Below are 27394 nucleotides of genomic sequence, written 5' to 3' on the forward strand. Positions count from 1 at the left end.
TCAAAAATACCTACAGTTCAGGTGGAAGGGTCAACTATTTCAGTTTCAGAGCCTTCCATTTGGTCTTTCCTTTGCCCCTGTTGCGGGGATTCTGCACATATACAGAACTATGCGCAAGAAAAAAGGACATCGGTGTATAAGGGTTGTACCAGCCTACCACCTAAGTGCCCAAATTCCCAAAAACGACTAGCTACAGGGTCTCTTTCGTTCTCCTACATAATCACGAAGCTACATATGATTAGACAACCCAGAACAAAACACTCCCGACTCTCTCAGGAATCGCGGTCACAAGACATTCCCTTTCGCTCACTCACTCGTACTTGTCCACAAAAAGGATCATCAGAGTCACTGTATAGTTCAAAATTTAATTTTAACTATTGTGCTCTATAATGCAGTATACGAGCTACTACCAGAAGCAAAATGCATAAACCTAAAACAGTTAGCATTGTTACAATACCATAGAATATAAAGGGGGATGTCATCATATGCAGACAGTGGAAAAGGACTATAAGGCCTAACCACCCTCCCATTGGTAGGTTGAGGTTTATTATATAAAGGAAGAATTCTGGGCTTTGTCAGCAGACACCATACCTTAGAGCCTAGATGGAAGGTTTACATCACAGAAACAGCATAGGTCTTCTCCAAGGAAAGGTCTCTGTCCAAGTGTGTGCGAACAACATGCATCCCCGTAATATCAAAGAACGAGCTTTCCAGCAGTGCAGCTGTGTTTAGCATGTTGTTTTATCTAGGTGCTAGGGACTGACCAGAACAGAATAACAAGGGGCATGTTTATCGACCTTACACATCGTATTTAGACTAAACTCTAGGAACAGCAGAACGCAGAAAGCAGACAGCTCTCATGTGAAAGGCACAAACAGAGACTTGCAAAATAAAGTCATGTAGTAACGAGCGCAAAAGCAGCATCATGGCAGCAGAGCTCATGCTAACTTAGCAATGTCGAGAATGACCCTAACAGCCATATAACACCCATTGGTGTTTCACCAAGGTTATGAGGTCTGTGGTAGGTTTTTTCAGAGAGAGAGGTATCAGGATGATAATTTACCTGGACGATATTTTGATTATGAATTGGGATATTGGGATTTTAAACGAACATTTGAATTTTGTTATGAGCATGTTGGAAAGTTTAGGCTTTGTGATAAATTTAGAGAAGTCAGTTTGGGAACCTGTAAGAAAGGTGGAATTTCTAGGTTTTGTGGTGGACACAGTTGCGTGTCAATTGGGTTTACCGGAAAAGAAGGTGAAGAAGATAAAACAAGAAATGCAGAAAGATTTAAACAGGGAGAGCGTATCTTTGAGAGATTTGGCATGAGTGATTGGTCTATTGCGTTGGTCAATTCAGGTGATTTTTCTGGGCCCACTACATTACAGCGTTTAAAAAAATCAGGGATGTCAAAAGGATTGTGGTATGGAGACTTGGTGGATGTGGAAGCCAAGGGAAGAATTGATTTGGTGGAGTTTCCCCAGAATTTGTTTTAGAGATGGATGCGAGCAGTCAGCGCATTAGGTCTGGGGGCGTGTGGTCACCGTGGGAAAAAGAGTCATATAAATTGTCTGGGGATGAGAGCAGGCTTGTTTGCTTTGAAGAGTTTCAAGAGAGGTTTGGTAGGCAAGACTGCTGCTCGGGATGGACAATGTGTCTGCAGTGGCTTGCATAAACAGACTGGGGGGAACTCAGTCAAAGGGTCTGACGGAGTTAGTGAAGGAAATTTGTGAGTTTTGTCTGGAGCACAAAATTGGACTGAAGGCAGAGTGTTTACCGGGTGTCAAGAATGTGCTGGCAGATTGAAACTCGAGGAATATGATAGATTACAACAATCGGAAGCAGAAAGAGGAGGTTTTCATGCGAGTGATGGAGAGTTTGGGTCCACTGGAAGTAGATCTCTTTGCATCAAGGTTAACCTACCAGTTGGAGAGACATGATTTGGAGGCCGGATCCAGGGGCCATGGCAGTGGATGCATTCCTGCAGGACTGAAGAGGGGTGAAGGGTTCTGCATTTCCCCCGTTTTCTATGATTCAGAGAGTTCTGGTTGAGGTGAGGAGGCAGGGATGCGAATAAGTTTTGGTAACTCCATTTTGGAAGAGTCAACCTTGATTCCCTTCTGTGACAGAGTGGGCAGTGACAGAGCCTCTTTTGATTTTGGCTTTCAGAGGACTTTTGAGGAATGTGGAAGGAGAGGAACACCCCTTGGAGTTAGGTTCTCTCAACCTTCTAGTTTTGAAGATATCAGGAGTTCAAGAGCTTTCAAGAAACTTTCTGGAACGGCTGCAGAGTTATTATTAGAGTCCTGGGCATCAGGGACACGGAAGAGATATAGAGGGGCCTAGAAGGTTAGGCTTCGGTGGTGCTTGGAAAGGGGTTTGGATACCTTGGAAGCAATTGATATACAAGAAGCAAATTCTCTGGCTGGTTTGTTTGAGAAGGGTTTGTAGTATAGAACGGTGAACTGTAATAGGTCGGCGGTTTCTGCTGGCCATTCTTTAAATTATGGTGTTCCTATTGGAAGGAGTCCTTTGGTTTGTAGAGGTATGAAAGGGATTCGGATTAAGAGGCCTGCGGAATCCAAGTGTAGGTCTTTATGGGATGTCGATTTAGTCCTAAAGAGGTTTGCAAGTTGGCCAAGTAATAAGTTCTTGGAGTCTTGGGAGTTGTCTTGGAAGTTAGTTACCTTATTGTGTTTTATTTCTTTCAGGAGGGTTTCGGATGACAAGGCTTTGGATATTTCTCATAGGTTTTATCATCCTAATGGTGTGCTTTTGAGTTATGTAGGAGGACTATGTCAAGTTCTCACCGTTCCCTTGGGTGTGGCATAATTCTAATAGGTTTAAGATTTATTTATTGAGTATTAGTTAAGTCTGGAGTTTTTGGTACAGGCATTGTGAGTTTTGTTTATGCTTGCTAAATGTTAATATGTTTTGTTGTAGAGAATTAAAAATGGTTATTTCAAAGTAATTGGTGTGACGAAGAGCTGGAAGAGGCAAACAAAAAGAGGAGGAAGATGGTGTTCACATGACATTTATGGACTTGAAGATTCTTTTTTGATTGTGATGCTTAAGGATTCAATGAGCTTTAAATGGTGCTGCTCAGAAGTGACAAAAAAAGTTTAAATCATAATGCCAGCCTCCTTGTCTTTAATGAAATCCTGATTCTATAATAAGTAAACCCATTAGAATCGCAATTTTTCTCCACGCAACGATGGCGATGGGCTGGTTTTGAGTACAAAGTGCTGGTTCCGAGATGCATTAGTTCCAGAGCTAATGCGCCAGTTTTCTCCAAGCAGGGAGGGGATGCGTTGATCGTCTCTCGATTTCGTGGTGACGATACAGCGGCTCGATAGCAATACAGGAGGTTTAGAGGGTGATGCACCAGTTCTGTTCACGCAACAGCAGCGATACCTCGATTCTGCTCTTGCAGCAGAGGAGGAGTCTGTTCCACTCGAGCAAGCACCTAGGAACACTTCCAATGAACCAGGCGCAGGGTGAAATACTTTGATGTCCTTGAGTTTTTGAAGAACAGGAGCCTAGGCAGCTATCACAATGGATATAGTGATTAAGGCCCTGTCAGAGAAAGCAGCAGGGAAGCATAGCAAGGCATTTGTCTTCCAGAGCAGCAGTCCAGCAGAGTGGTAGTCCTTAGCCCAGAAGTTCTTCTGGGCAATTTGGTTTCAGGTACAGAATGTAATGAGTTGGTAGAGTCAAAGGTCCAATACTTATACCCAGTTGTGTCTTTGAAGTGGAGGGGACTTCAAAGGGGGGTGGGGTCTTTGACATGCACAGAGGTTATTTCTTTCTGCCTTGGCTCCAGACTCACTACAGGGGTGTATGCAGCCATTTGTGTGTGGGCAAGGCCCAGCCTATTCAGGTGAAAGGGTGAGGCTGTGCCCAGCTCCTGCCTCTCTTCCTCCTAGGAATATGCGTGAAGTCATACCCGGACTTCCTTTGTGTGTGGCTGTCTGAAGAGAATACACAAAGTGAACTGTCACCCAGCCCAGTCAGTGGTAAAGAGACAGGCAGCATATACCAAAGGGCTAAGAGTACGAAAATGTCCAACTTTCTTAAAGTTGCATTTTCAGAATAGTAATGACAAATCTAACTTTACCATTAAAGAGGATTTGCTATGACCACTCCAGATGTTCTAGACATGACAACTTTTCCCTCTCTCGATTAGGAAGTACAGCTTATTAAATGTAATAAGGAATCCCCAATGTTAACCTATGAGAGGAGTAGGCTGCTCAGTAGCAAAAAACAAAGTTTGCGAGTTTTTCACTGCCAGGACGTATAAAATATAAAAGTACGTCCTTCCTTTTAGTTACTTAGCACCCCGCCCAGTGGGCTACCTAGGGCCTAACTTAGGGGTGACTGACATATAATTAAAGGAGCCTTTAAGGCTTGGCAATGAGTTTTAATGCCAAGTTGACATGGCTGTGTACACTGCACACACAGGCACTGCAGTGGCAGGCCCGAGCCATATTCAAGGGCTACGTGAGTGGGTAGCACAAGCAGTGCTTCAGTCCCACTAGTAGCATTTAATTTAGAGGCCCTGGGCACATGTAGTGCACTGTACTAGGGGCTTGCAGGTACATTAAATGTGCCAATTGTTGATAACTCAATCAAACCAAGTTTTAGGGGAGAAGCATATGTACTTTTGCACTGGTTAGCAATGGTAAAGTACTCAGAGTCCTACAGCCAACAAAAAGAATCACCAAAAATATGAGGCAAGAAGGCCAAAGGTTTGGGGAAGACCACCCTAAGGCTGTCCGGTTTAACACAAGTCTCTCGCAGCTGAAAGTGGGGAGAGATACACAACCTCTTGGGAGTTCTCATCACTAAGGTGAACAAACCTGGAAAGACCGTCAACATTGGCGCGGTCAGCCACAGGCCTGTGTTCCACTGTAGAAATCATTCCCTGTATGGAGATGGACCACCTCAAAAATTTGGGATTTTCACCCCTAAGTTGCATTAGCCACCTTAGGGTAACCCTGGGCGGACAACTGCGCTACGCTCGCAAAGTTTGCATAGTTTGTGCTACTTCGCTCTATGTGAATTGCATGTAGCACAGTGCAAAATCGCGTAGCGTAGTTGGCATTTTTGCTCGCGATCCTCAACGTCAACATGGGCGACCACGAGTGAGCAAAATGACATCCCGGCGAGACTTTTTCCTCGTTCGCGATCAGCAACATCAAGTTACCGATCGAGAGCGTGGTAATAAACCTCCCGGCGAGATTCTCAATGCCGGAAGGTCAGGTTTCTCATTGCGAGTGGTCACGTGCTTGCGACCACTCGCAATGAGAAACTATCAGTCCGTGTTGAGAAAGCTGCGTAAAACTCTACTCGAGCGGCAGAAAACGACAGCTCGCACTGTGCGCGATGCCATTTTCAATGATTGCACAGTGCGGACAAGCATCCGGCACTGTGCAATCATCGCGAACAGCACACTACGCAGTTCGCGTAGTGCTACGCGTATCTTGCGTAGTGCAAAGTGCACTTCGCGCAGCTACGCATAGCGCTACTAAGCGTACTACGCCCAGGGTTAAGAGGCCTGTGGTCTGTCTGAATAACGAAGTGGGTCCCAAACAGGTATGGTTTCAGCTTCTTCAGCTCACAGACCACAGCAAAGGCTTCCCTTTCAAAAGCACTCCACCTTTGTTTCCTCTGAAGTAACCTAGTAATGAAGCTACAGGTTGGTCTAGGCTTTCATCATTTAGCCAAGATAAAACTGCCCATATGCCATGTTCTGAGGCAGCTGTTTGTAAAATGAATTCCCTGGAAAAGTCAGGGGCCTTGAGCACAGGGGCTATGTACATGGCCTGCTTTAGGGAGTTAAATCCTTTTTGCCATGCCACTGTTTAAATCACATATCTGGGCTGCTTATTTGAAGTCAGCTCTGTCAAGGGGGCAACAATGGTGCCATGGCCCTTGACAAACCTCCTATAGAACCCTATTAGGATTAAGAAGGCCCTCACCTCAGTTTTTTTTTTTTTTTAGGGGCCCTCATGCCATGAAAGTCTCTAACTTGTCCTGGAGTAGTTGCACCTTACCCCTGCCCACCATGTATCCTAAGTAGGGGTGGGGGGACATCTCCGTTCTGCCCACGGAATGTGTGGAATTTTGCCTGTTCCGCGAAGTAGGCGGACCAGGCAAATCTCCACACACTCGCGGTGGAGTGGCATTGGCCTCCCACCCGCACTATTAAAAGGTTTAAAAAATCTATTTAAGACTCCTTACCTTATCGGCGGCGTCCCCGGGCTGCCTTCTTCCGCTATTGCGACTTCTTCATGAAAGCTCCGCACGCGCGGGTGCCCGCACAGTTTTCATGAAGAAGGCGCGATGGAGGAAGAGGGAAGCCCGGGGACGCCGCCGATAAGGTAAGGAGTGTTAAATATATATTTTTTAAACATTTAATAGCACGGGTGGGAGGTGCATAGCGGAGCTACGCGGAGCGTACGGAGATTGGTTCCGTCTCCATGGCACTCCAAGTAGCCTCACTATGCCCACTACGCCCAGGCCTGATCCTAAGTACACCATAGACCCTGCCCTATCTGGCACTTAAGGGTCTTGGTAGTCAGGCTGCCCATTGAAGGGAGTGAAGCACTTGCTGCAGGTGAAAAAGGCGGCCCTTCCAGCTACTACGGAAGACAGCTGTGTCATCCAAATAAGCAGCACTGAAGGCCTCCATTTCAGCTAAAACCTAGTTCACCACCTCTGGAAGGTGGCAGGGGCATTCTTTAATCCAAAGGGCATTACCCTGAATTGGTAGGGGCTCTCTGGAGTGGAGAAGGCGGACCTCTCCTTGACCCCATCAGCTGTTGATTTCCAGACTAGACTACTGTAATGTTTTGTATCTGGAGGCCACTCAAGGCAGTTTAAGGATGCTCCAAAGGGTACAGAATGCAGCAGCTTGTATGCTGCTGAATATTCAGAGATACTTTGATGGGCTCAGCCCTTGGTAAACTCCATTGGCTCCCAATTAGGAAGTGAGTTTCGTTTAAAGCTCTATGCTTTTGTCATAAAATCTTGAATATGAAAGCCCCTCGTTATCTTCATTCCTTAAAGAAGCCTTACCGACCTAGCAGATGTTTTAGATCTGCAGATGCCGTGCTCCCTGTGGTTCCAGGAGTAACAAGGGTACGTATGGGAGGCCGTTCTCTCACCTTCTTGGCTGCTAAACTATGGAACGCCCTCTCTTTTGATCTGAGGCAGGAACATTCAGAACTGGTTTTCTGAAAAAAGGCAAAGACCTGGTTCATCAGACAATCTTAAGTTAGATCTTGGTATTGGGTTCTGTATTCCTAGTGAGGGGACACTCCCAAGGGAGTAATCAGGTGTTTTGTAAATCTCTTCATTTTTATTATTTTTAGGGCAATCTGCCAGTACCCCGAAGGAAGGTCAAAAGTACTCAAGAACTGGGCAGCCCCTAACCAATCAATCAGCTCATTAGCCTGGGGGATGGTATGAGAATTAGTCTTGGTGACTGAATTGAGCCTCCTGTAGTGACCAGTGGGGCAGCTTTTGGTACCAGGACCTCAGAGCTGAACCAGGGGTACTGGGTACACAGGTGGGTAGTCTCAGGAGTGAGGGAAAAAGCAGAGAGGTTAACTGTCACGGCAACTGGAGACAGTCCCTCTGCTGTTCTGAAGTCAGGGTAGAGGAGAGGTTCACACCTTCTACATACCCATCATTCTCCTTGGAGGCTAGGAGATCAGGAAGAGGTTCACTCTCCTCTTCCTCCCCTCCATCTGTCACCAGCAACATGGTGACCTCAGACCTCTCAAAGTGTGGTTTGAAATGGTTGCTTTGGAGAACCCTCTGAAGGTATCTGGGGGAGGGGGGTGGGAGTCTTGAGGTCCACCAGGTAGGTGACCTCCCCTTCCTCTGAACAATCTCACAGGCCCAGTACAACAGTCTTGGAGGGCCCTGGGCTCCATCACTCACACTTTGTCCAGGTTGCAATTCCAAAGGAGTAGCCGTTTGGTTATATAACTTCTTCATCACCTCTTGGCAGTCCTCTAAGTTGTCAGAAGCTTGCTTCCACAACTTGGCCATCTGGCTCATGAAGGTCAGCATGTAGCTAACTATATGCGGGGGAGGTCCTAGGCGCTTGCTCCCACCCTTCTTTAACCAGACTGAGAGCTCCCCTTACAGGATGACCACACAGAAGCTCAAAGGGGCGGTGGTCTCTCTCAGTAAGCAAAGAGAAGGCAGAGCAAAAGGATGTCCCACTTATGCCTCAGGCAGACCCTTGATCATGCCTTTGAGGGTCTCGTTGAATCTCTACACAAGCCCAGTGGTTTGTGGATGGTAGGGGGTGGAGAACTTGTAAGTAACTCCACATTCCTGCCTCATTGACTGCATGCAAGCAGGCATCAAGTTAGTGCCCCTGTCAGACACTACTTCCTTGGGTAAACCCCACTTGGATAAAAATCCCCATTAGGCCTTTAGCCACTGCAGGTGCCGATGCATTCCTCAGATGTATGGCCTCTGGTATCTTGTGACAAGGTCCCCCAGTACCAGGATAAGCCTGTTGCCATAGGCTGTATGGGGATCCATTGGCCTTACAATGTCGATGCCCACCCATTCAAAGGGGTGCCAACAATAGGCAAGGGATCAAGGGGCATTTTCAGCCTGTGCCCTGGCTAGCCTGGCATGTAAAACAAGTCCTATAGAATGCATCTGAGAAAACTTTCATGAGGGGCCAGTAAAAGTAGGGGTCAAGCCTGCCCCAGATGTCCTGCCAGGGATATTTCATGATTGACCTCCAGCAGGAAGCCCCTGTAGCATTGGGGGACCACCAGGACCCTTGATGCTACCTGCACAGATGCCCAAGGCTCACTATAAAAGGCGTCTGTCCTCCCAGTAAATGTGGCGATTCCTATGTGGCATCACCTGCTGCCTTGTCTTCAGCCCATTACCTCATGCCCTCCTGGGTTGGCCACTCCTTCTGTGCCTTTCAGAACTCCTTCCTGGTGGGTCCCCCTTCTACTTGCCATTGAGCAAGTTCAGGCAGGTCACTAAGAGAGACAATATCCTCCTCAGTGGGCTCCTGGGGCAACCTCCTCTGGCACCACATGAACCTCAGCTGTGATACATTCAGAGGCTAAATTTCCAACACCCCTTCCCTCTTTTGTCAGCTATATGGCCCGTTCTTCCAGGCTACAGACCTCCTTGGCTTCCATCATGGGCAGCCATGGACATGATGATAGCACATTTCCCCTCAGGCAACTCTAACATCTCCAGGTGTGACTTGAGGGTCACTTCCTTCCCGGTAGTGTGCTTAAAGTCATTACCTAACAAACAGTCAACAGGCATGGCAGGATCACAGCAACTTTCAGAACACCCAAGACCTCCCCCCCTCAATTCAAACAAGGGCCACTGGGTAGTGACCCACCCTGTTGTAAGCCTCTAGAACCTGGTGGAATGCATTGGGTATATTTTGCTCTGGGACCACCATCTGACTCCTTGCCATAATCATACCAGCTCCTGGGTCCCTCTGAGCCTCAACATCTTGCCCACTGAAGGTAACCCATTTTCGAAACTTTTCAGTATTAGATGGTGTTGGAACCGGCACTTTCTGGTTGGCCGAAGGGATGCCCCCAGCTAAGCAGGACCTACCGCTCCCGTCTGGGGCGGGTGATTACACTCGCTGTATAAACTGTGCTCACCCTTGGGCATCTGGGCACTGAGCAGTCAGGCCCAATTCAGCGGCAATTAATAAAGCAAAGGCACAGCAGTCACTCATGATAAATACACCGAGCGTCACAAAAGAAAATTCACACAGGATGCATGTAAAAATGTTTATATTCAACACACATTCAATCATTTTAACAAATATTAGACACTTTTGGGCATAACACACATTTGGAAATATTACTAGCAGTGCTAGGGCCACTTAAATTATGATATCAATAGTATTCCCATTGGGGACAATTCCTTATCTGCCCCCCCTGACACACACACACAGAACCCTTATGCAGTGCAAAAAGCTGTCCACCCCAGGCTGAACCCTGACAATCCTGATGATACAGTTCCACACAGTTCTAAGTCACACCCCTGGTCACAATGATATCAAAAACAAGCATTTGCAATGCAAATTGGTCTCGCATTTTCTTGAGTTAGAGGTATTGGCATTGTAAGTGATAATGTCTTTTACACATGTTGTGAATATGTATGTGATGTGTAGTGGAATTATGTGGGTTGGAATTGAATTGTTAGTTGTGGGATAGTGTGGTGTGGATTTGTGTAGTGGAATTATGTGCCAAGGTGGGCAGTGGAATGCGTATAGTAATTATGTGGCATTGAGTGTACTGGGATCGTGTGGAGTTGGATTCTGTGTTATGGAATGCAATTTTGTGAAATAGTATTTTGTGTTGTGGAGTGGTATGTATTAGAATTTGGTGTGCTGTTAAATTTTGTGGCATGATGTGGAATTTTGTGGTGTGGATTGGATGTATGTTGTAGTTGTGAAATTTTGTGGTGAGGAGTGGATTTGTGTAGTGGAATTATATGGCATGGTGTGCAGTGGAATTTTGTGAATATTAATTATCTGGTATTGAGTGTACTGGGATTATATGGAATCGTATGGGTTGTATTATGTGGAGTGGTATGTAGTGGGAGTTTAATTATGTGGTGTGCTGTAGAATTTTGTGGCATGACGTAGAATTCTGTGGGGTGGAATGAATTTATGTGGTGTGTTGTGTAATTGTGTTGTTGAGTTGAATTATGGGGTTCGGTGTCTAATTATGTGGTGTGGATTGGAAATGTGTGGAGTTGAATTGTGTGGATAATTTTGGTATTTTGATGACGCAAAAAACAAATAGGTAGGAGCTAAGCTCCAGATCTGTGTCTTGGGCTGTTAAAAAAAAACCATCATAAAAAGCAGTATTCGCCTAGATGAAGAGGTGCCTAAACACAAGTTAGAAAATGAAAGCCAGAGCAGAAAGTGCCTATTGAAACCAAGGAAATGAAGATAATCTAGTATGCCAAAATCAACATTGAATTATCATTCAAGCATCCGCTTTATTTAAACAATTCAACCATTTTGTATAATGAGTATAATTATCCTTTAAGTATCAGCTAAATTTCAGAAATGCAACTATTTTATCCCCAAACAATAGCTTGCTGGTTTCTGACAATACATACTTGAAATGCTAACAAAGACCTATTTGGATACATTGGCTCAGTGCTCATAAACAAAACCTTTTCAAGATCAAAATACCTTTCTTGTCCTGAATACTAATTTCTTGTTTTTAGCAAAAGTATGTTGGCCTCCAAACATCAGCTTGTCATTGTGGTCAAGGTCCTTTTCTTACTACTCCCACACAGGTCTTAAGAAAAGGCCCAGCTTTTAGGTTTCCTGTGGCTCATAGACGCTGTGAAATAAATCTCCTGGCAGGAGAAAGATTTTGCGAAGTTCACCACAGCTTGGGCTCAGATATGGGACACTGTACATAAAGTAGACGATTAAAGTCACAATAACAATGTAAGTTTCTTTGAAAATAAGAACAATATTTAAAATTTTAGTTCTAAACGCATGCTCCTTTATTGCTGGAGGGATGTTCAGTTGAAACAAGAGTGAGATAACATCAAAGAGTTTTGTTATCTGCCCATTGGAAATTATTTTTTGGGAGGCGTTCTTTGGAGAACGTTCACCAACTTCAGTAGGTAATGTATTCAAATTCATGTGGCAAGCAGTTCGGGAGTGGATGGATCCTGGAATCCTTAGCTGTTTTACATATATATAAAAAAATATATATCAAAATCTACATGTATTCGATAATGTAGTGATGTCATCCTTTATTATTAGAGAAGATGCGAGAGTTCCTGATGAGTGTATTGGCAGAGAGAGGATTAACTCATCTTCTGAACATCTAGTGTTGATCAAAGGTTTTTGGATTTAAAGTAGAGCAAAATTACATTATAAATATTTTTATTTTTTTTTAAATATGGCTTATGCTTTTAAGTCAGTGCAAGATTATTAATCACTGTGGAAGTTCCATTAGGAAGCACAGGTGAAATCAGTTGCCATTTAAACTTTATTAACAAGGTGGCAACCAATCTTGAGGCTAATGGCTCATACATCAGTCACTATTATTCAGCACAAAATAATTACCGAAAGCCAATCTATTACTGACACATTGTTGGGAGAAGAAAATAATATCTAGGATGAAATCTCCATATTTTGTTCGGAACTAGGGAGCATAAAATATCTCACCCAGCGTGAAAATTCATGTTCGACACATACTTTTTCTGAAGGCAGCAACCTTTGGTGCTACATTGGGCAGTCCCAATTGCAAGATCGCTGACAACTGGCGCAATCCATTATATCCAATCAGCAATGCGCAAACATCCATTCAATAAACAAATGCCTAATTTCATTTAACTGCAAGTAAACACCTTGGATTCCATGGGGGCAGTGAGCAGACATCATTTGAGTTTCTGCTGGTAGTTTATGGCAGATTGGAGACCTATATGGGGGGTGGGGGGTTAGATTAATAATATTTGGCTGCCTTTTGAAACTCCTCCGAAATAAGCCTCAAAACAAACAAATATATGCTTGCTTTTTCAACCGATTCAGTGTTAATCGTTCCAACAAGAAGTGGATCAAAATGAACCCTGTTTTGGGTCCATTTACAGGCAGCCATCTTTAAAATGTCAAGGTCTAGTGTTTCCAGCCACCCCGGTTTCCTATCAAGCATGCTTTCTTGCACTTTAAAAGACCGGGCTCTGGCAAACCTCAGTCAGGCTCCGACGATCCACGAGAAGGTAATTCCTTTGGTGATCGCGCTCCTTTCAGCATTTAAGTAGGACAATGACATGTCCTTAAAAAAGCCAAAGAGACCACGCTTGTTTGTTTAAAAACAACCCTGGTGTTAAAACCTTGTTTTTCCTTCTGTTCTTTTAAAATACCCACAGTGTCTATTTGAAGGCGCCCTACACCGCTCCTGTGAGCTCATGGAGCGATAACGATTACATTCTAAAGTATGTATTATTATGGCACTTCCTTTTGAGAGCATGAATACCATTTTTTTTTTTAAAAAGACACACCATGAGATCACAATTTAAAAAGGATGAGTGCACAGACTTTTGCCAAACATCTCCCATTTTTCCCAAGGCTCATCATGGGAGTATGAATGCGACTGCTCGTTTGCTGTGAACATTAATCTGTAACCCTTTGGGGCACAATAGGAGTGTACAAATACTTTATTTATGTATGAATGTATTGCAACATAAGATGCATCTTGCCTGGAGATACATATGTATGAAAGAATGTTGAATAAATGTGATACTGGGCGCTAGAAATCACAAGGAGTGTTCTTTCAGATGATTTTACCAAATGGTACCATTACCTACAACAGAGTTGCACAAGAGAAATACATCACAAAAAAGCTTACAACTTTCCACGTGATGGTGATGTGAATAGATAAAGATAAATGATGAAAGCCATGATTTATCCAAAATATTTTTCTTTTCAGGTTCTTAAGATATACAAGTGTTATATTTTTCTACTCCAATAACAGGGAACAAAGGACAGTGTTTGTGACTATCAGGCATATGTACATTTATTCTATCACTCATTGAGGTTTAACAGGGATCGGCTTTTTGGTCCTGAGGAAGAAAGCAGAGGGGATAGCTTCTGAAATATGTCGACCTTGTAGGAGGTGACTCATTATAGTACACCATCTACACCTCCCCACTTTTACTATTCTCAGCCAGGGAAGATAATAAAGTATTTTCGTTCCACTAGCCAGAGAATTTTTAACCATCTCACATTTTCTTTTCACGATCCCACGCACTACACATACTCACCAATCATTGAATAAAGTGCTCCTGCATCTACGTAAGTCGTAGCATGCCCCATCCCGTAGAGGGGCGGGAAGATCCCAATGATGAAGCAGGACACTGAATCAGGTTTCAGTGTGTGAGGGGTATTTTACAATTTTTTGAAACATTGCCCTTCCCACAAATTAAGAGAAGGAGCTCTGATCCTTTTGCACCATTTTTCACGTATGACTAAACACTACAAATAAAAATAGCAGCACACACATGGGTGCATATATATTCACATAATACACGGTAGGATTCCTCTGTGGGATAACAGTATCAAGAGGAGGACGATTCTACAGTTTTCCTCTTCACTCCCTCCTTTGATTTTTCGACCTAAATATGTACATACACAAACAAAAACACTTCAGCAGCACCGTGTGGGAGAGCCATGCGGATAAACCCAATGTCAAATGTATTGTTCTTTTGGTATGAAATTAACGTATAGCGTAGCACTGCCGGCCAGTGTCGTGACTCACAGGCGGGCCGCACACTACCACTTCCACTCACACATTCCACACTGCTACAAGGTGTGACAGGTATCCAGCACAGTCTGTATGGAACACTCTTGCACACATATGCACTCAGCACACAAATGCTGTGCCACTGGTACCCAGCAGGTCAATGGATAACACTGCAGAGTTTGTGGCCCAAGCCTCCCTCCACCCGATAGTTCACCCCAATTTTTCCAATACCCCTGGATTGAAAATAACCAACCTATCCTCCTGGATACAAGGCTGAACTCGACCAAAGTCACTTAGTCTGGGTCCTCAGAAAGAAGGTGGGAATATGTAGTAAGTTTTAATAAAGGGTTCGACTTATACAGGGAGAGTTTAGCAGTCACTCTGGAAGTTCCCCAACAGGTCTCAAAACACAATTGAGTCACACAGTCTCTTGGCCTGCTTCCGAACTGTCTTGGAAGGATTCCTTCAACCCAGTCAATCTTTCTTGCTACTACTTGGTGCCAAGAGGTCTTCGATAGTGGCCAGGTGTGGAGAGGGCTGTTGGTCCACCCCGATGAGGGTCAAAGGGAACAACCGATGAATGGGGAGTAACACAGGAGAGCCTCTCGATAGGAGCACCGCAACAGGTACACAGTGACCAGCGTCATGCCTAGGCAATCCGAAATCAACATCTGGTGCACCTTGGTTTAACCCCTTCGATGCGTGTGATGGAGCGGTTCCGTCATGCGCGTCGGTTGCACTGTGCGCATGACGGAACCGCTCCGTCACGGCCCCACCCGCACACGGAACCTTCAGCACGGCGCGGTAATCCGCGCCGCGCTGAAGTGGTTAAGCTGCACCAGACACTTCAGGTATCAAACACGATGAGTTGGAAAATTCTGTACCTCCCTGGAAATGAGACACTAGGACCAGTGGACGTTGACATGGGTTGCACCAGGCAATTCTGCTCTCACACAACAAAGAATTGCAAATTCCGTACCTCCCTGGACAGTAGGCACTACATCTGGTGCACGAAGATCAGGTTGCACCAGACAAGTCCAGTCATACACCCAGACACAAGTTCAGCAGAGCCACATGAGGTGAAATGAGGCAGTGCTATGGGTACATCCCCACCTTCGAGGGTCGCACTGTGATTCGCACACCACACTCAATAAGCATACATTTGGTGTGTCGCACGAGAGAGATGCGGCATGATCGACGAAGCAGATCACCTTGGATCCAGCAACTGGTCAACCCACTAACCACCAACAAGATGCTTATGAGTGTCAGTGTTAATGCTTTAGATGCTAGCAAGATTTCTGGGGCTCCACACTAAATCCGGTCTCAAGGCACAAGTCTTAGTTCCACGCTCACACCGTGCTACCCGTTGGAATTTAGTAGCCAATGTGGGCACTTGAGAGGGCACTGCTCTCCAGATGCCAGGTAGATGGTGTAGGTTCCTTGCAGGAGATCTTTGATGTCCCTGAGATCTCCAGGTGAACAGGAGGCCTGCCGACGGACCTTTGGAGATTACACTTCAGGGAGCCACACTTCAGCTGGTCTTTCAACCCAGTTCAGCCACCATTCAGAAAGAGCACAGTGTCCCCTTCACTGGCAGTATTCCTACTTGTGCTCAAAAGAGTCCTCCGGCAGTGTGCACCACGCAGTCTGGGTTCTCCGGTTCCGCATCCCACAAGAGCATCTCACCCTGTACTGAAGGATCATACACATATTTAAACTATTGTGTGACTTTGAAGTTAAGAGTAGTTAAGTGGTTTCCCTTTGAATCACAGATGTCTCCCGTTAATTGTAGGCCTGTCTCCCATGGGGTAGTGGAATGTCGATCTTTAGTGGGGCCATGATCCAGCCTCAAGAGGTCCAGTGTCAAAACCTCTCTGTCCTATTGATTCCATTCGAACTTCAAATGGCAGAGGTCTGTTTCAATTTTATGTCCATGGTTTATGGCTGCTGTGGGGGAATGCACAGATGTGCTCCCCTGGTGTCCACTGTAGCCAGGCACCAATTCACGAGACTCGGAGCATAGAAATGCCCATATTCTGTAAGTGACAATTCTAAGCGAGTTATGCCAACATCACCTTTACCACTGGAAAGGGTTTGGCACAGTTAATCCATTGAAAGAAAACGTCCCGAGACTGCTCCACTGCAATCCACTATTGCCGTATCAAGTAATCTCAGCCACTTCCTCATGTTAACCTATGGGAAGAGCAAGCCTCATAGGTAGTGAAAACACATACAGGTATTCCTCACCATCTGGGTGCACGTGCGCTAGTGCGCACACTTACTGGCAATGGCAGGTTAGACCGAGTCCCCAGCACCACAGGCACAAGTGCACACTGACTGGACATAGGTTTAACTAATCGGGGGTAAGTGTGCACACACGGCCTGCGATGCCAGGCTGCACATGTAACCACAGGCACCCTAGGTGCTATTGTGCACACACAGCACCCTGCACTGGCATCTTCTGCTCATTAGCTGAATCATTATAGAGACAAGTGCACCCACAGAGACCTGCAACTCCAGGCCGGGCATATGGGCTTACTTAGGCACTAGCACCTTAGGTGCGAGTGTATGCACACAACCCTGCCTGGACTAGCCGGACACTGGCAGACTCCTTTCGGGGGTGACTGCGGACACCCAGGCCCACTATGGCGGACCAGGCACCTTGCCACCAGCAGCATAGGTGCAAGCACAAGGACACAGGCCTGAACAGCAGGCCTGACCCGGTTGTTGGAACACCGGGGATGCATGTATGCACTCACCGGCTTGTGGTGGCAGGCCGAGCACCAATCCAAAATGCCATAGGCGCATCCTCAAGCCCACAGGCCAGACTGGACATGTATTAAAAAATGGAATAAGGGCCGGCGCGCACTGTTAACACACCACAAGTGCATGTTGGCACACCAGCCCATGCTTCAGAACAGCATGTCAGCACCTCTTTCTAGCCTTTGTAGGAAGGCGCACGCACTTCCACACTGCCTGGACAGTGAGGATGTGCTTGGCGTCCTAAGGCTACATAAAAGAGTCTGGAACACTCATACCAGCCAATGCCTTACCTGCCACGGGTAAATGGTGCACTGGTTTACGGGTTGCACTGAGGTACGACATCTAATCCCATCATGTACGCACTAGTGTGGATCAGGCAGGCGTGCACGCACCATCCCTCTGCAGTACAGGGGGGAGGAGCCCAGATTCCTAAGGTAATGCTGAGAGAGTCGGAAAAGACTAGGAGGAAAAGGCTAAACATGTTGGGGTAAATTCCTCTAAGAAGGGCCATGTTCAGCAGATGGCATATGGGTTTTAGGAACCATCTCCTCTTCACCTAGGAACACTAAGATAACCTCATTGATCCTCCGCAACCCCAATTGACTGGGATAATCTCAAACACAGCACTACACTAGCCAACCCTGGTTTCTTTCCGCCAGTGGGGGGTTGTGCTCTTTTTAGGCACTTGGGATACCCCTAGTAGTGCCTATACTCAAAACACTCATAGAAGTTTGGAGTTTTTGTCTGACTCTTTTCACATAAGTTCTTGTTTTGGGGGCCAGATTGGGAATGGGGCCCTTTCCCCTGTTACCTATTTTGGAGGCTTTGAGAGAACTCAGTTGTATCTACCCCCTCTTTCTGCTGATTGGAGCCTCGTGCACCCTTAGAGCCACTTCATAGGCTGCAAACCATTTGTCTGTCATCCCCACCACATAACTGGGCACCAAATCTTTTGGTATTATTGCTGAACTCCACTTCCATGGCTTTAATGTCCAGCTCTCTGAGGCGTAGCTCATGGGCCATCTCTTTTTCCTCAATGGCTAGCCTCCTTTACTCTACAGCTTGCTCCTTCTCCAATTTACAAGCTCCAGCTTTAATTTCCTCTCCTCCTCCCCCCCCCGTCCTCCAGCTCCTCTCAGGACAGGTTCCTGGATGACACACTGCTCCCTGCACTTGGAGTCCCTCCCTCCCCAACAGGTCACCTGCTCAGATCCTCTGTTCTCATACCGATTCTCCCTCAAATCCTTATCCTTCCTCCTCATTATCTGCTTTGTTCTGGTGGGCTTTGACCCATGCTCTCAAAGCTTTCTGGAGCTCTGCTTTCTTAGAGCTCCTTTGGTAAACACCCTCTTGTCTTGGCAGAATCCTTTGATCAGGGCCACAGTGTAGCTCTCTAGGTTGTCCAGCTTTAACCGCATCCTGTCAGGTAAGGTCACACGCATAGCAGAAAAAAAAGGGAATTGGGAAAATTTTTGAAAAATATTAAAAAATTAAGGAGAATTGGTCTAGATATGGAGTATTAGTGCACACCTAGTCACTATATGGTACTGCACAAACACGTCCCAAGTTCACCGCTGACCACCAATGTTAGAAATCGGATTTCTAGTTGGCTGAGGTATGCACCCTGTCCAAGCAGGAGCCACAATCCTAGTCAGGGTAAGTCAGATCCCCACCTTAAATTAACTTTTGCTCACCTTCTGGTATCTTGGCACAGATCAGTCCGGTTTAACTTAAGAGGAAATATGTAAAGCATTTGTGCAACACGTCAAACACTAAGACAGGGAAAACACCACAAAAAGACTCCACACCAGTTTAGAAAAATAAAGTGTGTGATTAATGCTCGAGTGCACTCAAGCTGGTATGGGCCAGCCTATAGGGTTGACAGAGACACAATGCCAAGTAATAATTATGAAGTAATTCTATATACTCATAGGGGGCAGGAGGGCGTCCCCAGCCATAACGCTACAGTGGTAAAGTGTTGGACCGAGGCTGAGATTCATGTGGGAGACCATGAGGTACTGACGGCCATGACTCCCCTCTGGCACTGCGATAGACTGAAAGAGGTCTCCAACCGATCGGTTTCTCATGATGGGAAAGAATAGGAATAGAGCACCCTGGTGATATTTGGAGATCCGGAGCTGTTATTTCTTTTGATAGCCTAAACAGGAATTTAATTAGCAGACTCACAGACATTACACTATCGCCGACTGAGACACGCTCCAAGGGTATACATCCAAGAAGGAACAGGCCCACTGGACTTCTCTCTCCTGGAGGACCACCTGTTGGCTGACTCGATTCCTCAAAATGGCGTCTCAGTAATTTATAAAAAACGATTGAATAATTCTCCAGACCCGTTGGATCCCCTGCGAGCGGCTTGGGCAGATGATGTGGGCAACAATGCGGACAAGGACTGGGTGGAAGCACTTCAAGGCCCCAGGGGCATAGCAATAGGAGCGCGGTTTAGATTAATACAATTTAAGATTCTTCATAGGACATACTATTCCCACACCCTGCTTCACAAACTGGGTGCAGTGGGAGAGTCCTTATATGAAACAGAGTAGGGACAAATAAGGTTCCTTCTATCACATCCTATGGGAGTGCTCATTAATACGCCAATATTGGATTAAAATAGCGACGGTCATGTCTGAGGTGCTCTCGTCGTAGTCCCACTTGAGGGGAAATGGCTACTGTTGATAGAGGGGGAGATGGACTGGCCCATGCACGCTCTTTTATGGTTGGTGGTGGCGGCAAAACGTATCATTACTCGAAGAGGGGGGGGGGGGGAGGGGGAGATGCGCCTTCAGCCGTCAGTGCCAGAATGGGTAAAAGATATTGATTGGTTCCAGAGGGCGGAGGAAGTGGTGTATCGTGGCAGGGGTTTCCCCAAGAAATGGGAGAAAATATGGGGCCCTTGGAAAATATATCGGGGGAACGGATTGGACTAGATGACTGCCTTAGTGCAAGTGTTGGATTTCATGGTCAATGTGAAGGAGAGTGAATATAAGATGTTTCCATTGTACACTCTTGTATTCTGATTGTAGAATAACTGCAGGACCCAGTGTGTAAAGCGAATATTTATCTTTTTTTGTTACAGTATCCTGTGCCGTTTTCCTGCAACAGCTATATGTTGGTAATACTTGTACTAAGTGATGAGCAAGTTTAATAAAAGATTCCGCCCCCCTCAAAAAAACAGACAAATTTTATAGATAAAAAAAATTACAAAAGTCCAATTAATGGAAGTCGGTATATACGTTTTTCAAAGATTAAATACAAAAATAGTGCTTAGTTGCTGTAACCACTTAAAGAGTTGATTGGCGGCACTGGACAGGATCAGGCAGACTGCAATGGTGCCAGGTCCGATACAGGACCCACGCAGAGCCAGCTGAGGAAAAGTACCTTAATCCTGGTCCAGTCGATGAGATGTCGGGTGCATCCAAGTGATGCATTGGTAACGATCCTGCCTCGAGGAGATGTATTGGTTTTTACCCCGCAATGATGCGCTGGTTCAGAACACCAAGCAACTGTTTCAAGATGCTTTGGTTCCCGAAACCGATGTGCCAGGTTTCTCCAAGCAGTTGTGGGCATGCGACCATCTCTTGCTGGTGATGCAGCGGGTCCGATGGCGATGTGGCAGTTCAAAGTGTGATGCGCTGGTTCTGTTCCTGCAACAGCATTGATGCCTCGATTCTGCTCTCGCAGCAGAGGATGTGTCTGTTCCGCTGGAGCAAGCACCAGGGTTCACTTCCAATGAACTAGGCACAGGAGCAGGTTGAAAGATTTTGATGTCAGAGTCTTTGAAGAAGAACTGGAGGCTAGTTAAGTAGCCCTTGGTGTCACTCTGGGACAAGTGATGAAGGTCCAGTCAGAGAGCAGCAGGGCAGCATAGCAAGGCAGCAGTCTTCCAGAGCAGCATTCCAGCAGAGTGGCAGTCCTTAGCACAGCAGTTCTTCTCAGCAAGCTGGTTTCAGGTCCTGACATTTACTGAGTTGGTAGAGTCAGAGGTCCAGTACTTACACCCAGTTGTGCTTTGAAGTGGGTGTGACTTCACAGAAGGATTTCTGAAGAGCATAGAGTTCCTCCTTTCCTGCCCTGGCTCCAGATGCACTACGGGGGCTGGGGGAGAGGTATGCAGCCCTTTGTGTGTGGACAGGGCCAGCCTATTCAGGTGCAAGGGTGAGGCTGTGCCCAGCTCCCCCTCCCATCCTCCTAGGAAGATGCATGAAGTCACAACCAGGTTCCCTTTGTGTGTGGCTGTCCAGAGGGAATACACAAAGTCCAGCTGTCACCCAGCCCATCCAATGATCACAGACAGACAGCAGACACCAAACAGCCAAGAGCAGGAAAATGCCAAACTTTCTAAAAGTTATTATAACAAAAAACAAGGGTAACCCTACTCAATAAGAACCAGGGCATTAAACGCTATCAAAAGAACAGCGGTTCTTATTGAAGATGTGTGGATAAACAATAAAAAGACAGGCTCAATGTTAGAATACAACTTTACCGTTCTAGGATGCAAGTGAGGAAAAATTTGCCACAACAATCATGTTGAAAATTATTGTATTACCTTAGATGCAAAAACCTGATGTACCAAGCGTCCCACGTGAACAGCGGAACAAAAAAATAATATAGGACATTACATTTATACAGAAAGCACACAAAATAAATTCAGATGTTTCCAGAACTAAAGCAAACGATCACATAGAAAAATTAACTAAATGAAGACGAGCCCTTGTGCCAATTAAAGGGACCGAGTAGCTGTATCATTTGTCGACGATGTTTCAAACCCTTCTATTGTATGGGGTCTTACCAGGACTAATGGAATAATGGTATCTGGGATAATTACAACCAGTGTGCACACCAATGAAAAGCGACAAAAAGGGGAAGAGTACTCACATGGGGCAACCTGGACAGGAACCCCAAGGTAAGGATACAGTCTAAGGAGGACAATGCTTCTTGGACGGATGGCAGACTAGGACGCAATGGTAGGGGCCTAACCAGTGGACAGCCAGTTACAGGAGCTGCACATGCACCGGCCTGTCGGGAAGAACAATGTTAATCTGTGTACAATGTATTAATCAATTAATGTTAGGTGGCTGCATTTACACGTAGTAAGACCCAAATATATCTATATAAACTCACATATTATAAATCATTGTATTCTTTCATGCTAACTATATTTGTAGGTTGACTTTTTTTCTGGGTGGATGACGTGACTTGGGCCTTGACCTCAGTCACTTCAGTTTTTTTTAATTTTTTTTTTTTAATAAATGCATTGCAGTTTTCATATTAACTCTCATCTGCAGGTGCATTATCGAGAAGTGTTTGTTGGTAAGCACAAAGACATTGTTTATAGTAGAGAACAGTGAGAACTTCGGTCTCTCAGTGCCACTATTGTGCATAACTAAAGGACAATTATTTCAGATAACTAACACTACTACACATGGCTCTGGAGAAAAACAAAAAATTCTGAATGTTATGAGATAGAATCAGTGGAGCCCAAACAAGCAAGTGCATGGTAGGGCTGGAAGGAAGAAAAACAGAAGAAGTAAAATGCCTCCAAAGTCTCACACAGCCCACGTCCCTCAACTCTAACCAGGCCCTTCCATACCTGCCCTACAGTCTCTCCACTCCTGCCATGTGACCCGAATGCACCCACTGTCCATCATTGTCACATGTCGGATGGGGAGGTGTCATTTAGGAAAAAGCCAGGTTTCTCCTCCATCCATTTTGAAGAAAAAACTATTTTCAATAAAATTGTTTAAACAAAAAATAAAAAACCTCCGGTGATGTTAAAACACAACATAAATGTTGCTTGAACATGAAAACCTTGAAAAACAAGAGGCGTTTACCAAAACAGGAACAGTTTAATTAAACATAGTGACCAGGAGAACAGTGTCTGAGGACTGTCAATTTGCAATCGATCTGTGACTTTCTTATACAGATCATAGGCAATAAAAGGTTTATGGCAATCCTTGAATGGTGAGGAATGCAAGGTTCTGCCTTTGAAGTCATAAATTAGTTGCCCAATGGATGACACAAGTGGGCCTCGTCCTTGCTTGGACACAATGCGGCCAGTGGGTAACGTGTCCAGATGTCCAGCATAGGGAAAGCATGATCACTGCATGTGCAGTGTTCTGATTGGATACATGTTCCCAACTCATGTGGCATCTGACTTTATGGTGTTTTAGGAGCTTGTGTACCCCCTCCGGCCAGGTGTGCTTTATTGGGGCCAATCTTGCTTGATCATTGTAGTGTGGCTACACCTATCTGTAGGATTAAACTAAGGTTTCCTGCTGTGCGTTTTTCTGCCAGCTACATGCCACCGCGCCCGTGACCTATCAATCAATTACCTAAGGCCTAGGTCTCAGTGTTGGTCTGACTCTGGTTGTTGTGGCGTTCACAACGGGCGTATTAGTTATCATATCAGCCTAGACTTTTCCCACATTAACAATCCCCCATCTAGTTGATTTTTCAACTACACTTTAACCCAAACTTTGAGACAGGTACTTTTGTGGGGGCCTCTTTATGCACGCTTTCAACATCTACTACTTTCCTAGTTACTTGCATTTTTCCCAGTTTGAGGACTGCGTTTTAAAGAAGGAAATCCCCAATTGTACGGATCTGCACAAAAACAAAAACACAAAGGAAACTTGCAACGTGCACAGGCCAGAGATGAACCAGGAGAACCAAATCAAAAACTACTCCTGCTCATGTGCACCCCCCTCTCCATGCATGTCTCTTTGTAAATAGTGCAGTGTTTGGATGGCAAGTCAATGTTCCGTTGTCCACATCCCAAATAATTCCCATCCAGAAGAAACCTAATACCCCGTGGGAAGATCTGTCCAACTACCGCCCAATTTCTCTGTTACCTCTTCTGTGTAAACTCTTGGAAAAACACATCAATAAACATCTTTCAGAGTACATTGAAACAATGGATGCCTCTACTTCTCTCAGTTTGGGTTTCGACCTAAGTTTAGTGCAAAGTCAGCATTGATTGCCATTACTGACAACTTAAGACACTCCCTGGATAACTGACAAGCAACAATATTCGTGCTGCTGGATGTCTGCAGCGTTTGATACAATATCCCAGTCCATTCTACTTAACAGACAGAGATATTAGAATCCAGGCCTAGTCTTTCAGTGGTTATCATGTTTTCTAACTCACTGACCCAAACTATCAACCTCTGCGCCTTTCGATTAAGGGTGGGCGTAGTGGGTGTAGTGGGGCTACGTGAAGCAGCACGTAGTGTGCCCAAATCTACGCACACTACGTGCTTCGCGTAGCCCCACTACGCGCCACCCGCCACCCACCCACCCTACTTTTAAAAGATAAAATGAATTTGTAATAAAGCAAATTAAAGGCACTTACCTGACGCGCGGCGTCTCCCGGGGCTCCCTCTTCCTGTTTTTCAATTTTCCTGACAAATGCGCATGCGCGGACGCCCGCGCATGCGCATTTCTTGCGAGAAATGCGCATGCGCGGGCGTCCGCGCATGCGCATTTGTCAGGAAAATTGAAAAACAGGAAGAGGGAGCCCCGGGAGACGCCGCGCGTCAGGTAAGTGCCTTTAATTTGCTTTATTACAAATATATTTTACCTTATAAAAGTACGGCGGGCGTGAGGCGGGTGGTGGGCGGCAGGCAGCTACGCTTCGCCCACGTAGTGTACGTAGGCGCTGCCTGCTTCGCCTACTTCGAAAACTGCGAAGCAGGCAGCGCTACGTACACTACGTGGGCGAAGCGTAGTGTCGCGCCCAGGGTTACTTTCGATCTCAAACTTTGGAGTTGACCGAAGGAGTACCACAGGGATCTTGTCTCAGTCCTATACTGTTCAACATTATGTGGATCCTTTAGCGGACTTCCTCAGGGAAAGGGCTTCACTCTAAACTCATACACTGATGACACCCAGCTTTTAATGTCTTTTGATGAAAACTCTCCCAATACCCAGTCGACCTTCTCAGAAGGCATGACAGCAATTGCTGCTTGGATGAGAAACAACTTACTGCAGTTAAAAGCAGGGAAAACAGATTATGCTATTCGGAGAAGCTTCTCTGCTCTGGTCCCAAGAATGGTGGCCCACCGAACTGTGTGTTGCCCTGGTCCCTAAAGCTGTAGTAAAAAAACTTAGGAGTACATCTGGACCAAAAACTCACGATGAAGGAGCAAGTCACTACCACCGTAGGCTCATGCTTCCATTAGCTAAGCCTTTTACGGAGGGTTTCCCTTTTTCTCCCCCTGACTGTATGTAAATCACAAAATCAAGAAAGTAAACCTCTAGACTGTCCTATATTGCTTTACGATGCGATCTCAAAAGGTTTAAACCCACTGAAGAGAGACAGCGGCGGGATTAGCTCATATTCGTGAATGCTAAATCAGAGGACCTAAGGCCACCTCAAGTCACAACAAGAAGTAATTTTAAAATAAAGGAACAATAGACTAACTACTAACTATATTTGCTGTGGATTTGAATACATCACAGCTAGATAGCATCGTGGAAATGAAAATATATAAATATTCAACGGCATAGATGTTGCCTCATCCTTTGTTAAATTCCCTTAGACACCCTTCACTGATCCCTAATGGGATGCTTAGGAGTGTTGTTTTGGTCCTGAGGAAGGTGGTGCCATTGTGAATACCACCGAAACGCGTGTAGACCGTCACTATATGGACGGAGAGTCCCCACAGAGACGGGCACAACAATCATTTTGAGCGTGGAATAATATTCGCTCATATCTGTCCCTGCGAAATTGTTTAGGATCTCCTTATGAGAATGTTTTGAGTCTTTGTATGAGTGTCAGTTTGCATGGGTTTATTTGAGGAGAGAATGCAGTAGAGAGGTGTAGTGTGGGGTGTGTTCATTGTATTTATTTGTCTACAAAGGACTGTTGTTTTTTTATACCTTATGTGTTGTCCTTCTTATCACACAGCCACAGAGGAACAACAGATTATAATGCGAGATAATGCACTCGTTAGCTGTGTCCTAACATTTACTGATTGTTTAATAACATTATCTTATATCAACAATGTCAGATATTCAAATGTATGAATACATCCTTGTGCAATGTGATTATTAGGACAACTGTGTATGAAATGTACCTTATGATTAACTTGCGTCTTAAAGCTAATAATGAATAAAGATATTTAGATCATTTGTATACAAATTATTCCAAGTGATCCTTCTTTGAGCTGGTTGCTAAGTTTGAACCTTTTGATGTCGCATCGTAAAGCAATATAGGTCAGTCTAGAGGTTTACTTTCTTGATTGCTATATTCCCCCTCCTCTTGGACCTAAAAGCACTGGGGGGGGGCACCTTTTCCCTTGTGGACTGTACGTAAATCACTCCTCCAAGCATTAGTAATAAGCCTCCAAGACTACTGTAATGCTCTCCTGATTTCAGCCAACGGGTCTTCCCTCAATGGACTTCAGGTGCTTCAAAACACCACGGCCCGCCTTGTCTCCAACTATCCTGCCAGGACTGCCTCTCTCCCGCTACTACAAGGACTACACTGGCTACCAATCCGCAAGCGGATCAGATTTAAGATCTAATGCATTGTGTACAAGGCACTAAACGGCAATGGCCCTAGCTACTTAGCAGATAGACTCACCCATTATCAGCCTTCTAGAACACTCCATTCAGGCTCTAAGTTGCTACTTCTGGTGCCTCTTGTTAAGAAATCCCACATAGGTGGGAAAGGTTTCTATTACCTAGCGCCCTCCTATTGGAACCAACTCCCCAACCATCTCCGGAAATGCCCAGACTATTTACTATTCTGAAAGCTCCTTAAGACTGAGCTTTTTTGATAGCCTCTCTCCTCCCTTACTGCAGCACTTATGTAGCGGGTGATTCAGGAGCTTTACAAGTCGAAAATAATAATAAATTCCCAGGGATATAAGTGAAGCAGGATGCACAGATCTTGGCACTCGCCCCTCCCTCATCCATCCATCACGGTCATGAAGTATAACACATATCAGTGCTACATCACCATAAGGCAGGTTGCTCTCAGTTCTTCCTTGATCGAATTAAGGCAGATTTCAGTGCTGTTCATCATTTTAAGCATCTCCCACCCAGTTATCTGTAGCAACTGGGAATTCGCTTTTATCTTTACTGTAAAGTAGGTTATAGCCCCTCCTGCTGATATTTGTGTGTCCGAACAGTCTAAATTCATGTCTTTGTATTGAGCCCAGCCAAAATATTCCACAGTTCTCTTCTCATAAGCTTGAGGCAGCAAAGTTGCTTTCTTCCTTAACAGGTGCTGATACAGGCCCGACAGTTCTTCTCCAAGAGTGGCCAGGGTTGAGGTGTGTATAGTGACCAGGGTACAGGGTCCACA

At 45.4% G+C, this 27394-nt stretch overlaps 1 protein-coding gene across 1 annotated transcript in view; it reads right to left on the minus strand.

Annotated features, from left to right (window-relative positions):
- Positions 1-27394, minus strand: part of LOC146859315 (uncharacterized) — a 135376-nt gene that overhangs the window by 61000 nt on the left and 46982 nt on the right. The window lies entirely within an intron of this gene.

This window comes from Triturus cristatus, chromosome 3_2, assembly GCF_964204655.1.
Source record: "Triturus cristatus chromosome 3_2, aTriCri1.1, whole genome shotgun sequence".
NCBI classification, from domain to species: Eukaryota; Metazoa; Chordata; class Amphibia; order Caudata; family Salamandridae; genus Triturus; species Triturus cristatus.